Source organism: Eumetopias jubatus, unplaced genomic scaffold, assembly GCF_037043125.1.
Source record: "Eumetopias jubatus isolate StellerSeaLion01/CBP00866 unplaced genomic scaffold, mEumJub1_p1.0 scaffold_3, whole genome shotgun sequence".
In the NCBI taxonomy this organism is placed as follows: Eukaryota; Metazoa; Chordata; class Mammalia; order Carnivora; family Otariidae; genus Eumetopias; species Eumetopias jubatus.
This window is the reverse complement of record NW_028274809.1, coordinates 139,486,774-139,500,987: the sequence shown is the minus strand read 5'-3', so window position 1 is coordinate 139,500,987 and position 14,214 is coordinate 139,486,774.

Genomic DNA, 14,214 nt, shown 5'->3' with positions numbered 1-14,214 from the left:
TAATACTTTTTATGTCTGTGTGCATTTATAAGTTACATAAAAAGATACTTATTTGGTAAAAACACTGAAAACTCCCTCACAAAATTATTGAGAGGAAAAAAATCAAGCACTTATAAAAATGTAACTTTGAGGAAAATGGGAATTTTAAAGTCTCCTAGTTAATTATTAATGTAAATGACCAAAACAGTCGATTATATTTTTATATTGGTAATGGGATGCCAGGCAGAAATGTAACTTTGTGCATATTTCTGCAGATTATTAAGGTAACTATGTCATGCTCACGAACCTGTAGACAAGTGATTCAAATACTTGGAGAGCTGGAGAAGAGCTTCAGAGACTCACAGCCAATACGTGGTAAAGAGAGGTTCTTGAGAGAGCCCGGCCTATAACAAGTTGTCTCCTTTGCCAACAGAGATCTGCAGTGAGCACACCTCTGAGTCAGGGAGGTGTCCACACTTTTGTTGTCAACCCCAATAATGTGTTTATTTGAACTAAGCTCTCTTGAATTTATTTATTATTATTAACATGAGGGCATAATGTTGCATTTGAAATTCTATAACTGTATGGAAATGTTTACAATCTACTATATCCCAGCAGGTTCCCAAGTTTAATGCATACTTTCACATTTAAATGCCGTGAAAGCTGGGGCGCCTGGGTGGCTCAGTCAGTTAAGCATCCAACTCTTGGTTTTGGCTCAGCTCTTGATCTCAGAGTCCTAGGATTGAGCCCCATGTGGGGCTCTGCTCTGGGGGTGGAGCTTGCTTGGGATTCTCTTTCCCTCTCCCTCTGCTCCTCCCCCAACTTGCACTCACTCTCTCTCTAAGTAAATAAATAAATCTTTAAAAAAGAAATACTGTGAAAGTTATGGATTATTTAAATTATTGAATCTTTTTGACACTACAACTGCAAGTTGAATCCTCATTAATGAATGTGTTCATTTTCCTTCTTCTGACTTTATCCCCTGTCAAACACAGTGCATAAGATGATAGAACTTTCTGGAATAAAGCTCCTCATACAATTGCTCTGCAACATTCAAATTAGATTCTTCTTGAGTCCAACTATTCACTTAGGCACCATATAACACCTCTGGGGCCTTCTCTACCCACAGTGCTTCTGCTCTGAATTCTCCACTCACTGTGGGTATTTTGAGTGGCTGTGCCTTTATAGGGATATAAATGCCACACTCCTCACTTTCTTCACGACAAGTTTTCAGCCCAGTGAAGATCATCTCTGACTTTCTTCTTGGTAGAGAACATTTCTGTAAGATAATTGCCACCCTTGGGCTATGGCTTTTGCTAAGTTGGGACCTTATATATAACAGGGGCAAGCCATATCTCTGTCATCTCACTTTGCAGGGCCCCCCAAAAAACCCCAAAACAAAAAAGCCATGAAACCCCCGTTCCCCTCTTCCCCCAAAAAACTGAACCTGGTGTTTGCTATCTGATTCCTGAAATTTCAGCCTTGGCTTAAACCATGATGAATAGTTGTAGACGTAACTGCCAACCGTGATTGGTAGTGACAGACGGGTTCTGAGGCCAAATCCAGGTTTAGCAGGGAAAGTGCTGTCGGAAGGACATGGAACTCTAATGCAAGCTCCCCAGGAAGAAAACTCTTCTGGACTATGCAACAGTCGTTTGCACGTTCGTGGGGAAGAAACTCCAAAAGTAAACTGGAGGAAGAGGCATCAAGAGTGGGAGGGAGGACGTGAGGACTCCGTGGGACAGGGTCACGGCCGGCGGTAACAAAAGGGAAGAAAGTGTTCTCAGGATGGAATTGTTTTTTTTTTTTTTTTTAACACTTTCTTTTTTTTTTAAGATTTTATTTATTTATTTGAGAGAGAGAGAATGAGAGAGAGAGCACGAGAGGGAAGAGGGTCAGAGGGAGAAGCGGACTCCCCGCCGAGCAGGGAGCCCGATGCGGGACTCGATCCCGGGACTCCAGGACCATGACCTGAGCCGAAGGCAGTCGCTTAACCGACTGAGCCACCCGGGCGCCCGGGATGGAATTGTTAAAGAGTATTTCAAGGCTGGATGTGAAGTCATTAAGGGACAATGACTGTCTATTCTTGCTGGCCCCAGCACTGACAACACCTCAGTGAATGTTGGTGCTTTTAATGAATTTTTGATATAAGTGAATATCTGTTTTTTATTCAATTAAGAAAAGCCTCTGCACTGACAAAAGGCAACTCCCCCGGCCAGCGATTTTAGGAACGTACGTCTCTGGATCACAGGTGTACGCAAGTGAACACTAGGTTCATTCTCCGCCTTGATGAGAGCCAGGGTCCAAAGCAACCTTCCCTTTGTTGAATAAAGGGAATGGACGCAGGTGGCCTAGGGGGTAGTAGGCGAAAACAGTTTTGACCAAAGCTCATCTTAGAATATTTTCTTGTTGCATCTGCCGTTCAAAAGAAAGCTTACAATCCCTTCCTTACAGAACACCCCACCACACATCGTCATATACATGCACACACTGCTCTTTGAGTGTCTCCATTTAGTATCCTCTAACAATTAACAAAGAGATTGTCTCTACTAGGAACCTGAGGCTAAGAGAGGGGAGGTGACATGCCTCTGTGGTCCCATCTAGATCATCGCAAGGTTTTCTGGACCCAGACCCAGTGATCTTCCTGATACGCAAATAACAAAACCCTAGGAATACTGCTCTGCTGCACAATCTCCATCTACCAGGCTTCTGTACATCTTAGAATAGCAATAATGTTGCAGGTGCTTTAAAAGAGAGATATTTAAATGGAATAGGAGTGGACTTTACAGTGGTCTTAATTTAAGGTGCAGAGGAGGAGGTCAGTGGAAATTTCAAATCACCCACCATGGTTTGCTTCTTTTTCCATGTCCTTGCTTCCTTCTGCTCGGTGACTAGGTCATCACCCGGTAACACTAACTCCCCTTTAAACTTAGAGTATTCTGCAGTTTCCATTTGAGATGATGCCGTAACTAACGAGAGCTGAAATTGGTTACCCACCTTCTTCACATTTCCTATGTGGTCCTTCTCTATTAATACTGGACTGCAGGAGGATATAAGTAGATCCCAGGAATCTCCACGGTACTGAGATGCCGAGCTCTCTATAAGGACTTCTCCACTATAAGGGGTTCATACCATGTATCATTAGATGCCAGGAACCAGCAATAAAGAGGAAAAGGCACTGGTGAGCCCACCAAGGACAAAATTTAACTGGTTGTAAATGTCACGTAAGCCGATGTTCTCTTCTCAGCGTCCCAGATCAGAGGTCAGCAAACCGCTTCTGCAAAGGGCCGGACAGTAAGTATCCTAGCTCTGTGGGGCATACAGTCCCTGTCACTGTTCCACCCTGCTGTTGCAACAGGAAGCTGCTTAGACGTTACACAAACCAATGGACGTGGCTGGATTTGGCCCACAGCCATAGTCTGGCAACACCCACTCCAGATGACAACTTAAGACATAACATTTTGAGTGTTATGTACCAGGTACATTATTTTACTTAACCTTCCCAGCAATACTATGAAGTGGGTACTATCATTTTCATTCCCATTTTACAGATGTAAAATTTAAGTCTTATATAGATTAAAGGAAGTTGCTCCCTATAACACAGCTAGAAATCAACATCGTCAGGGTTTGTGGGCTGGCTAACTCAGAGCCTGCTCTGATCCTTGTAAGGGAGAAGAGTTGATGTGGTGATGGATAGGGGGTGGGGGGGCCCACCTGAGAGGGACTTGGGGGGAAATGTTAGAAGATGGAAAGAGAATTTAACCGTTAACCTTTGGTTTATGTTTATTCTTCCGAGCTGGACTTGAGATGTATCATCACCTCCTTTGAGACTGGAGGATACATAGTCAGTCATGCCTACACCGAAGTTCTGGAAGCTGGAAAGCTGGTCTTTTCTTGGAATCACCATGCTATTTGATTACCTAGAGCGGCCATGGCTGCTGGGGAAGGTAAGGAGTGGCCCCAGGAGAAGTAACAAGTCATATTTTATCACTGAATCATGCTTTACAGTTTACAGACTCATTTGATTGTCATGAAGACCTATCTCTGTTTTGTTCCTGTTGTCCCTCTACTTGGGGAGTCTTTCTTCCAAATCATCCTCCTTCAAGGTCTCATTCAAGTGTTTGTGCTTCTGTGAAAACTTCCCCAATGGCACCAGTCAGAATTAAAGTTTCTTTTGCTTGGGTCTGGATCACCTGGCACCCCATCACCCAGATGATGTGATACTTTCTACTGTAAACATATACCTACTGGTCTTCCTTCCTATCCGTGTCCCTAAGTTCTGTGAATGCAGGAAGCATGCCTTTTCCTTCTTCGTGCCCACAGAGTTCGGTACGGTTGCATGAGCACTGAATATATGCTTCATTGGTTTAAATGTAATTCTCCTCATAATAACCTTAGGAATAAAGCAGGGCAAATGTTATCCTCTTTTGCAGATAAGGAATCTGAGGAGGAGAGAAAGAATTACTTGTCTTAGGCATCCCATGAGAAGGTGTTCGGTAGAATCTCCATGCATTATTTTTTTTAAGATTTTATTTATTTATTCGAGAGAGAGAGAGAGAGAGTAGAGAGAGAGAGCGGGGGAGAAGCAGAGGAAAATAAACAAGCAGACTCCACGCAGAGTGTGAAGCCAATGCAGGGCTCGATCCCACGACCCTGAGATCATGACCTGAGCCGAAACCAAGAGTCAGATGTTTAACCAACTGAGCTCCCCAGATGCCCCTTCATGCATTATTTACTAGATGGGTCCTCACTGCAATGAAACTGCTCCAGTGCTTTCAGGTTCCTGGTGGTAATGGGTTTCCAGTGGCTCTAACTGTGTATGCAGAAATTTTAAGTTAAAACTTGAGCCTTCGTAAGCTACGAAAAACAGTTGCTTATGGCAGTTCTCCTAGCCACAGGCATTGCCATTGCACAACAGTAATACCAATCGAGATACTGTTGGGAACACAGACCACTCCCTAAATCCACTCAAGAGATGTTTAAACTCTCATTAAATTTGCTGCAAATTTGTAAACACAAAACTTTTTCTTACTGAGGTATAACTTACATAGAACAAAATGTAGATTTTCGGCATGTAGCTCAATGAGTTTGTACATTGCACACCCTCTTTGTAAATACCTGACTTCCTGTAATCTTGTAAATCCAAATTCGTGTATGTGTGCCAAAGATCTTCCGAGACAGAAAGGAGCAGAGACAGGCACCAAGAGATGGGCCCAGAAAAACAACATGAGTCCAGATGTGTGAAAAGGACCGGAATTACTCACCAATTCTGACATGGTAAGCGGCCAAGGAAGCAACAACATAAATGCTGAACCTCCTAAATAGCTTTCTTAGAAAAAGAGGTTAGGGACTGCTGAGTATTTCAGGGAGACCTGGGCAGAAAGAAAAAGACGATGTTTCTGAGTTCAAAAGCAAGTTCTTTTCTTTGACAACTGCGTGTGCGCGCGCACGCACGCACGCACACACACACACACACACACATAAAACCTTTCTTATCAAGGAAAAAGCAAACTCTTGACAGCTACATTCCTGAAAAATAATTGGTCAGAGGCCAGAACTGTCAAAATGGCTTCAGGAGCTAGTCATATTACAGAGGCTGAAATAATTTCTGCCCAAAGTGATAAAGAGATGTGAAAAACGGCACATCAGGACTAAATTTTTTGTCCGCTGTATGGATTTGTGGGGCAAACGATTTTTGTTTTCTTTATTCTAACTCGGGTTTTTAAACACAGACACACCTCCACCACCACAACTTTTAAGCTTCTAGTTCAACTGAACAAGTCAAAGAGTAAATCATGTTTCCATTTGTCACATCCCCAGTAACCACACTGTGTGAAGTCACTAAGATGTCAGTGGTAAGTAAGGAATATTCCAGGAACATGGAATTCAGATTGTATTATAGGATATAGGATCTGAAAGTGTGACTCAGTACTTCTTATCTTATCTGGATTGCAAGTTCCCTGGGTTGGCACAAGCCTTCCTTAACCAATGATTGTCCTTACATACCACTAGCTCAATGATCCCTGTGTTATAAAATCAGTAGTATCTCGTACTGCAATACCTCATTGGAACACGTTTCTCAAGTCTCTAAACAGAATGACATTTAACCAGAGAAAAGCTGTAAATCAAATTGGCATATACTTTTCACAACTCTTGCCATTTTGCACACACACCTGCGGTGCAAGACTCTGGAGTCAGACTGCCTGGGCTTAGATCCTGATTCTACCACGCCAGTGGCTGTGTGACCTTTGGTAAATTACTTAATCCCTCTGTGCCAATTTGCTCATCGGTGGTGTAAGGCAAATAGTACCTACCTCGTAGATACACTGTGAAGATTAAATGAATAATATCCATTCATTCATGACAAATATGATTTGTACAAATCATATACCAAATACAAATATGTATTTTCTTTTGAGCACCGAGTATGTGCCAGGCAGAGTCTTAAGCTCGGGGCAAACAGTAGTAAACAAAACAGGCAAAAGTTACTGCCCCCGTGGAGGTTACATTCCAGCCTGAGAGACAGACAAGAAACAATGTCAGATGGTGGTCAGTAATAGAAGAGAAAAGAAAAACAGAGTAAAGGAAAGGAGAGGTGGGGGGTTGCTATTCAGAGTGTCCAGGGACAGCCTCACTGAGGTGACCTTGACACTTAGCATAATATCTACACCCAAGCAAGCATTTAATGAGTGTTACTGTTGTATTACTATGGTTATTAATTGACCTATACTTAACCAGTTTGACTTATGACAAATTCCCGAGGGTTCTGAAGAGTGTTACATTTCTGCCAGGGAGACTCTAATTGCCGTAAATACGGTCCCAACTGCCACCGCGTGCTTTGGCAACCTAGGGCTGTGCTCTCTCCCTCTGCCGCACCCCCATTCCCACCATCTCCCCTGATCCTTGACATCTACACTTAAACATCAATCCTCCCAGATGCTCCAGCCTGGGTTATGTTGTATACCAGCACAGCGCAGCACCTTATCTTTTTTTTTTTTTTTTTAATTTTCTAGCACTTATCTCTCCTGTAATGATAGTTTGACATTATTTATTCTTATTTCTTTAAGTCTGTCTCCCGGCTAGACTATTGTCCATGAGGGCAGGGACGGTGTCTGCCTTCCTTCTGTCTAAACTCTCCCCACTCTGTAGCCGGCCCAGGAAGTGGATGGCCGTGCGGCTCGAGGGCTCCACTCCCCTGGGCCTGTGCTTAGACGAATGGAGTTGGTGGGGTACCCACATCGTGGACCTCTGTGTCACGTACCTCTTCTCGTACTCCCACTCCACATAGTTTGACCTTCCCAGCATTTTCACCGTAGACAAAGATCAAAGCTAATCTACAAGCAAGTCTTTGAAGAAACAGACAATAACCATCCCAAGTTAAGACCCAAGCTTACTATTCTAGGGAAACAGAAAAAACCCCTGAGGGGAGATGGCAGTCTCCTTCGTGCAGCCTTGTATTTCAATGTTCTGGTACGATCCTATTTGTAGTCATTATTCTGAACCAGCTATAAGCATCTTGACAAGACAAACCCTCAAAAACTCTGATTTCGTGATATATGGAGAAAAGAGATATCACATTCAGATTTTGAGATTTTTTTTAACTTTTTAAAAAATTTTTTTATTGTTATGTTAATCATCATACATTACATCATTAGTTTTTGATGTAGTGTTCCATGATTCGTTGTTTGTGCATAACACCCAGTGCTCCACGCAGAACATGCCCTCTTTAGCACTCATCACCAGGCTAACCCATTCCCCCACCCCCCAGATTTTGAGTTTTTAAGCAGAAGACACACGAGATGGCCAGCCAGCACATCGCACGCGTGTAAGTGGGCATGTGCACACACAGGAAAGGGCTCGGGGCCCCCTGCCGCTGGGCTGAACAGGTCAGATCGAGGGGCAAAACGGGTGTGTTCTGACTGGTCTCTCCAAGGCAGGGTGACTAGGAAAGAGTAATAACCAAAGCCTCACCTTCTCAGGTGTCACAGCACACACACCAGTCATAAGAATCGGAAATCGAGCTCTGAGCAGACAGAGGCAAGGAATAGTTTTTGGAAGATGATCTGGCTCACCCTGAGCACCAGTGAAATGATTCAGCGGGGCCAGGAAGTGAGCGAAACAGCACAGCTAAGGGCTGTCTGCCTGGTTTATAGATTATCCAATCCCTTTGTCATGGCCCCCTCTTCACCTACATTTTTGTAATATCAGCCTTGATCATGCTCCATCAGTGGGTAAGCAGCAAGTGGAAGTAAACTGTGACACTTAGTTGCCCACCGTGGCTCCAAGCAAACAACAGAACGTCACTGGCTTTCCTGTTGGTTTATTTCCTTACATACAGGATTCACATTTCTAAGCTATTTTTACTTTACTCTGGGCCCATCCCCTAATATAAGAGATCAGCGAGAACAAATTATCAAAAGCTTTCTCTTTTCCCCCCTTCTACTCTAGGGCTGGCTCCAGGGGGGCAAAGGAGACTGTTGCTTGAGGGAAGGCAAGCCTGGGTCCGCCTTAAGCCTGAGCCACTCTAAGAAAAAAGAAGGCATTTCAAGGGGGAGAAGGCAAAGGGGAGGGTAAGGAAAATGGCCAGGGTTCAGCAACTGACTCACGCTGAGAAAGTCACTAGAATGAGCTGCAGTGCTCTAAAGCAAGAAGAGGCCAAGGCCAAGGGACAGGCTGACACCAGGGAGCAGAGTGGGCTGTTAACAGTTTGGTCATGGTTTCTTCATACTGAGCAGATGAGAATCACAGAGCAAGCTGCCACCTCAAAAGAGGAAGCCCACTGAAGAGAAGCCAAGTGGGATGTGGTGCAATGAACCGCTGAGGGTAGGTGGGGGTGGGCAGGGAAGAAGGACTCAACTCAGTGGCTGTGTCTCTAGAGTAAGACAAGCGTCTGTCTCCCCTGCGCCATGGGGGACCTCACATGACATGACTGATTTCACACCCCATAAAGGAGCATTTAAAAAGAAGCCTGGCTGGTTTTGAAATATGAGGCCATGTTGTGGCTGACTATACATCTCTGGCTATTTTTTTCTGCAAGGCAATTACATTAAGTGCTTAACATCAATCCAGAAGGGGAAAATGAGGACACTTTGTTTTGGGGGGGAAGCCTGGGGAGGGGGGGGCCTACACTGTCTCCCTGCCATCGACAAACATGGGTTCTGTAGAAAATGAACCCCACAGATCCTGTGTTCTGACAACAATGGCAAGGGAACACATAAAGGCCCAAGAGCATGAGGTAATATTAGTTGTGTCAACAATTGCATGTTACAAATGCTGAAGGTGAGTGAAACTTGCCAAGTGTTAATGGAACTGCTGGAAACAGATACAGCCAGGCACCTGCTGCGAGCCACCTGACCTGGCCCACCCCACCTGAGCTGGGGCCAAGGGAGCTGTCTTGCTCCTTTCTTCTCTCCCGTTGGGTCAAAATAAAGGTTGTTCCTGACTGTGTTTTAGAACCTGGTCTGACCCCGGAGCGACCAGCCGATGTCTGAAGCTGGGCTGGGCGTCAGATGCCAGGGAAGAAATGCCCCTTGCAGTTGCAAATGCCCCCGGGCGTTCCCTGCTCCCGTGAGGGTCTTTCCTCAGCAGAGTCAGCACAGGAGGGTCAGCAGAGCTACCAGAGCAGTGAGAGTCCCTAGGACATTTTGTGGAACCCGTGCAAAGGGCCAATGGTGAAGGAAATATGCAAGCAGATACCCCAAAACTGCAGGAGCTCTTAGCTCCCCTGGAAGCAAGAGAGACCACCGACCACGAGGAAGCCCTCCACACATGCTTGTAAAATTGCTTAAATAATTCTGTCCTGCAAAAAACATCAAATAATGGAGGTGACCAAGGCAAGTAGGGAATCCCCCAAAAAATCTATACAGAAAAATACCAGCATTTAAAACAGGCTCAAGGAAGGAACCTAATGACACAGAATAATCCCCTTTGCATTTTTCTAACTTGACTTTTGGGTTTTGTTTGTTTCTTTGTTTGTTTGTTTTTTTAAGATTTTATTTATTTATTTGAGGGAGAGAGAGAATGAGCAGGGGAGGGGCAGAGGGCGAAGCAGACTCCCTGCTGAGCAAGGAGCCCCGTGCGGAGCTCCATCCAGGACTCGATCCTGGACTCCGGGGTCATGACTTGAGCTGAAGGCAGACGCTTAACCAACTGAGCCACCCAGGCACCCCCCTGAAACATTTTAAAGAAAAATCCCAGACATATCGCCCATAAATATACTCAGAGTATATTTATAAAAGATTATTTCATTGGTGTTTTTTACAAAAATTTCTCTCTGGAGTATTGAGAATTTAAATAGAAAAATTAGGAGAGAAGGGCCTCAGGGAGGTGATGACAGAGTTTTGGAAACTCTTTCCTGCCTCTCTGCTTTCCTCTGGGGAGTCATCCAAAGTCTGGGGTGGGCACATTGTACTGAACACTTCTTTGTGCAGCCTGCTCAGCACCCAGCGGTTTCCTGGTCCTGGAAATAACTCCAGCACCCATGGATGGGCCTCCAGTGGTGATGTGTGTACAGAAGGCCTGGGTTGTTTCTAAGGGCAGAGACTTTAGGCCAAGAGGGGTCAGTGAGATTCTCTCTGCTAGGGACTTTAACTTGAAAGCAGAAAAACATGATCTAGACTGAAAGAAAAGGTCTCCTCAGTTCTGCTGCTGAAAGCCTGGAAGCTGCCCTTCCCAAACCTTGGGAATCTTGGAAAGGTTCTTTGTCATCCCAAAGCTTGGGATGGACCAACATTTGATTGGATTTCATGAGACACCCATAATCTTTGTAATAGATTTCCCTTTTGTACATGAGCTACACAGAACAGACGTTCACTGTTACAGCAAAAGGGCTTTACTGCAGACCTCTTTGAAGGGAGAGCATGGCCTAGAGATGCTAGCAACACAAGACTATTACAGTGGCGAAAATGTTATGAAACAAACCTTGTATGTCACGTTCACTGCTGTCTCCCCAGCACCCAGCACGGTGCCCAACATCCAGGGATCGTTCATTACCTATTTGTTGAATCAATCGAATATTGACCTTCCCAGGAGAGAGAAGATCATGGAATCTGCCCATGGTGGAGGAGGGCCTAGTGTCTTGTTAGAAACATGGGCTTGGCTCTGACTCCACCACTTTCTTTCTGGGCGAGTGAGTCACTTAGCCACTTTGGACCTCAGTCTCCTCATCTATAAACTGGTGATTATAAACTTAGCCAACCCGACAGAAATATTGTGAGACTCAGATGAGGTCATGCTATATGAAAGTGCTTTGTAAACTGTAAATTATTTGCAAATGAAAGGTGTTATTATCTTTTCTAGCTGGGGATTCCATTCTGCCTACTCAGCCTTCTGGCCTGAGAAGACTTTAGGGCAAAACTGGGTGATGAATTGCCTCCTTCATAATTTTTTTATTCTCCTGTTCCCAGTCTAAGCACTTCTTTTAAGCTTGGTGTCTACTTTGAGGACTCTGTTTTTTAGATTAAACTGTGAGAAGCCTAAGAACTAAAAAGGTCCTCTTTTTCCTAAAACCGGCTGCTTCTGATTCATCTCATTAGGTACTCAAGATACATCTTGGCCATGTTGACTAATATAGATGTCCCTCTGATAATCACTGGTGTAGAAGCAGGTGGAAATCCACTCATATCACGCCCCCCCCCCACCTTGGGAGACTCACTTATTCATCTAACTGAGTACAGGGGTCTATGGAAAGAAAGCACGAGGCAGAGGAGCAGGGGAAATAAGTAACCGTCATTCTCAGTAAGGCTTCCAGACTCAGCTCTCGTGCCCGGGAGGGCCACCAGGTTGGAAAGAAGCAAGTAGGTTGTCCTAGTACCTGAGTCATGAAACAGCTTGAACTTGTCCATTATCTGAACAGCGCAACACTTAGAGAACATTGCTGCATTGTTCTGTACCCTCAGGTTTCTCAGTGGCAGGCCAATCCTGGACTGTGCCAGCAAGCACATAGCTGTGATGATTTGTCTGCACCTACAGTCATTCATCTAATTGAGTACACTGGGACATCATGTCATAATGTTACTACCCAAGGAAACAGGAGTGGGGCTGTGGGAGAAGGGGATTACATCATCATTGTTATTGTTATTCACTTATCAGATGGTTATTAATTATACTTCAATTAAAGGCTTGCACTCTTTACAAGCATGAGCTCATCAGCCCTCACAATGCCCAAAGGAGGTCAAGAACCAGGAGACGGCTGATTTGCTCATGAATGCAGCTGACTTGAGCTTCAGAAATCCTGTGATCTTCTCCCCCCACTTCCCACTGGGGACCCCCAGTTGTCCCCATGTCTATGTTGCCCACACTGCGGACCCCACACTCTACAAATACCAAGGGTTGAATTTTCCTTTTTCAGCCCTTGCATGGATTAAAAAAAAAAGGCAAAAAAGAAACAGTTAATCACCAGACACTCCAAAGCAGCCAGCTTGCCTTTCAGATAAATATGCCCAGGGAGGTAACTTCGCAGTGGATCGGCGAATTTCAATGAAGCCCTCCCTACACAGTTCTTGGGTGACATCTTGGCCCTTGGAGGCGGGTGGGGCCTGGCTTTGGTAATCAGGAAGTCGTTTGTTACTGGAGGTCAAAGAACAGGGCGTCAGAGGAGGGACAGTAAATGAGGAGTAGGTGCCAGAATCTTTCCGAAGGGGCTGCACCACAAAGAGACGCTAAGTTGAGGGTCAGGGGGCCACAGGCCTGTCACCTTTGCAAGAAGCAGTTCCTGCCCCTGTGACAGCATCCCGGGAGCCCTGCTTTTCCACCCCAAGGCGCCCTGTAGTCATGGAGCACTGTCAACACCCAGCCAGACCCCAAACCGGAGGAAAGTTTTCCCTTTAAGATCAAGATCCAAGAGGCGCACCAGGGTGGCTCAGTTGGTTAAGCATCTGACTCTTGATACCAGCTCAGGTCTTGATCTCAGGGTCGTGAGTTCAAGCAAGCCCCATGTTGGGCTTCAAACTGGGTGTGGAGCCTACTTAAAAAAAAAAAAAATCAAGATCATATGGAATAACTGCAGAGTTTAGGAGGTTTTTTTCTTTTTTCTTTTCTTACTTCCTTCTTTCTCTCTGTCTCTGTCTCCATCTCTCTCTCTTTCTCTTCCAAAGAAGAGGATGGAGTGGAATCTCGTGGCAGGCAGGGGAAGGTACAAAATTCCATAGCAGGCCAGATGCCCCGTCCCCCAGCCGCCACCCTCTGCCTGGCTCGGGAGTTAATAACACCTGAAGGAAACGGGTAAGAGAGAAGAAACCTGAAGCCCAAAGTGCTTTATCTTGAAAGAGATCAGCATTTTAGTTAGGTGAAAGGTTTACTAATTAAAAAGCCTTTGAAAGAAGTAAATAAATAAATCCCCAGTTAGTTATCCCGCACTGGGTTGAGGGAGGGGGCAGGAGTCCTGGGCTTTGTTCTGTCAAGGGTATGGGCTTTGCAGAAGCGTTTCGAGTAAAGGGAGTAAGGGCTTTACCCTCCCCATCCCTCCTCCCACTAGCTTTACCCCGTGAGGCTTGTAGTGATCTAATCTGAAAGAGATAAAGCCCAATCTCCTCAGCTCTGGAGCTGATAAACACCAAGCCAAAGGCCAGCTCCGTTCACAGGGTGACAATTAAAGCTCTCAGGAATCCAACCAGTATGGTGTTCCAAAGGACAAGGACAAACTCATATTTCTCAATGCCATTCTGGCCAGCTGTAAGCACCTGTCCTCCTGGTGGAATGTAACCCAGTGGAATTGGTACTTTCAGCATCCATGTCTTTATGGGTTCAGCTAGACCGTACCAGCACATGACCAGACCAGCTAGCCCATAACTTGCTGATCACAAACACCACATGCGCCTTAAGGTAGCATTCCGTAGGGAGGAGAAATTCTGCCAACAATAAATACGAACATAGTTTCTTGGTTAAGGAAGAAGCTAAAATTCTAGAAATTATTTAATCCCACATTGAGGTATGGTGCCTTCTTATTGAAAAAACACACATGGTAAGATATTGTCTGACGCTGTTGCAATTTGTTAGTTCTGCAGAGCAAATTCTGTTCTTTGGAGTACTTGGAGATAATACAATGTTGTGTGTGCGGTATGAGATACGGATCCGGAGGGAGCAAAGCAAAAGGAAAGAATATGCATGGTCATGCTCTCAACACCAAGAGGCTTCTCAAAGGTATAACCCTGAGAGAAGTGGGGGAAATTGGGGCAGAGATGGGGGCACCCCCTCGGGAAGTCAAGCATACCTCAGTATGTTTCCCCTGAGAACGTA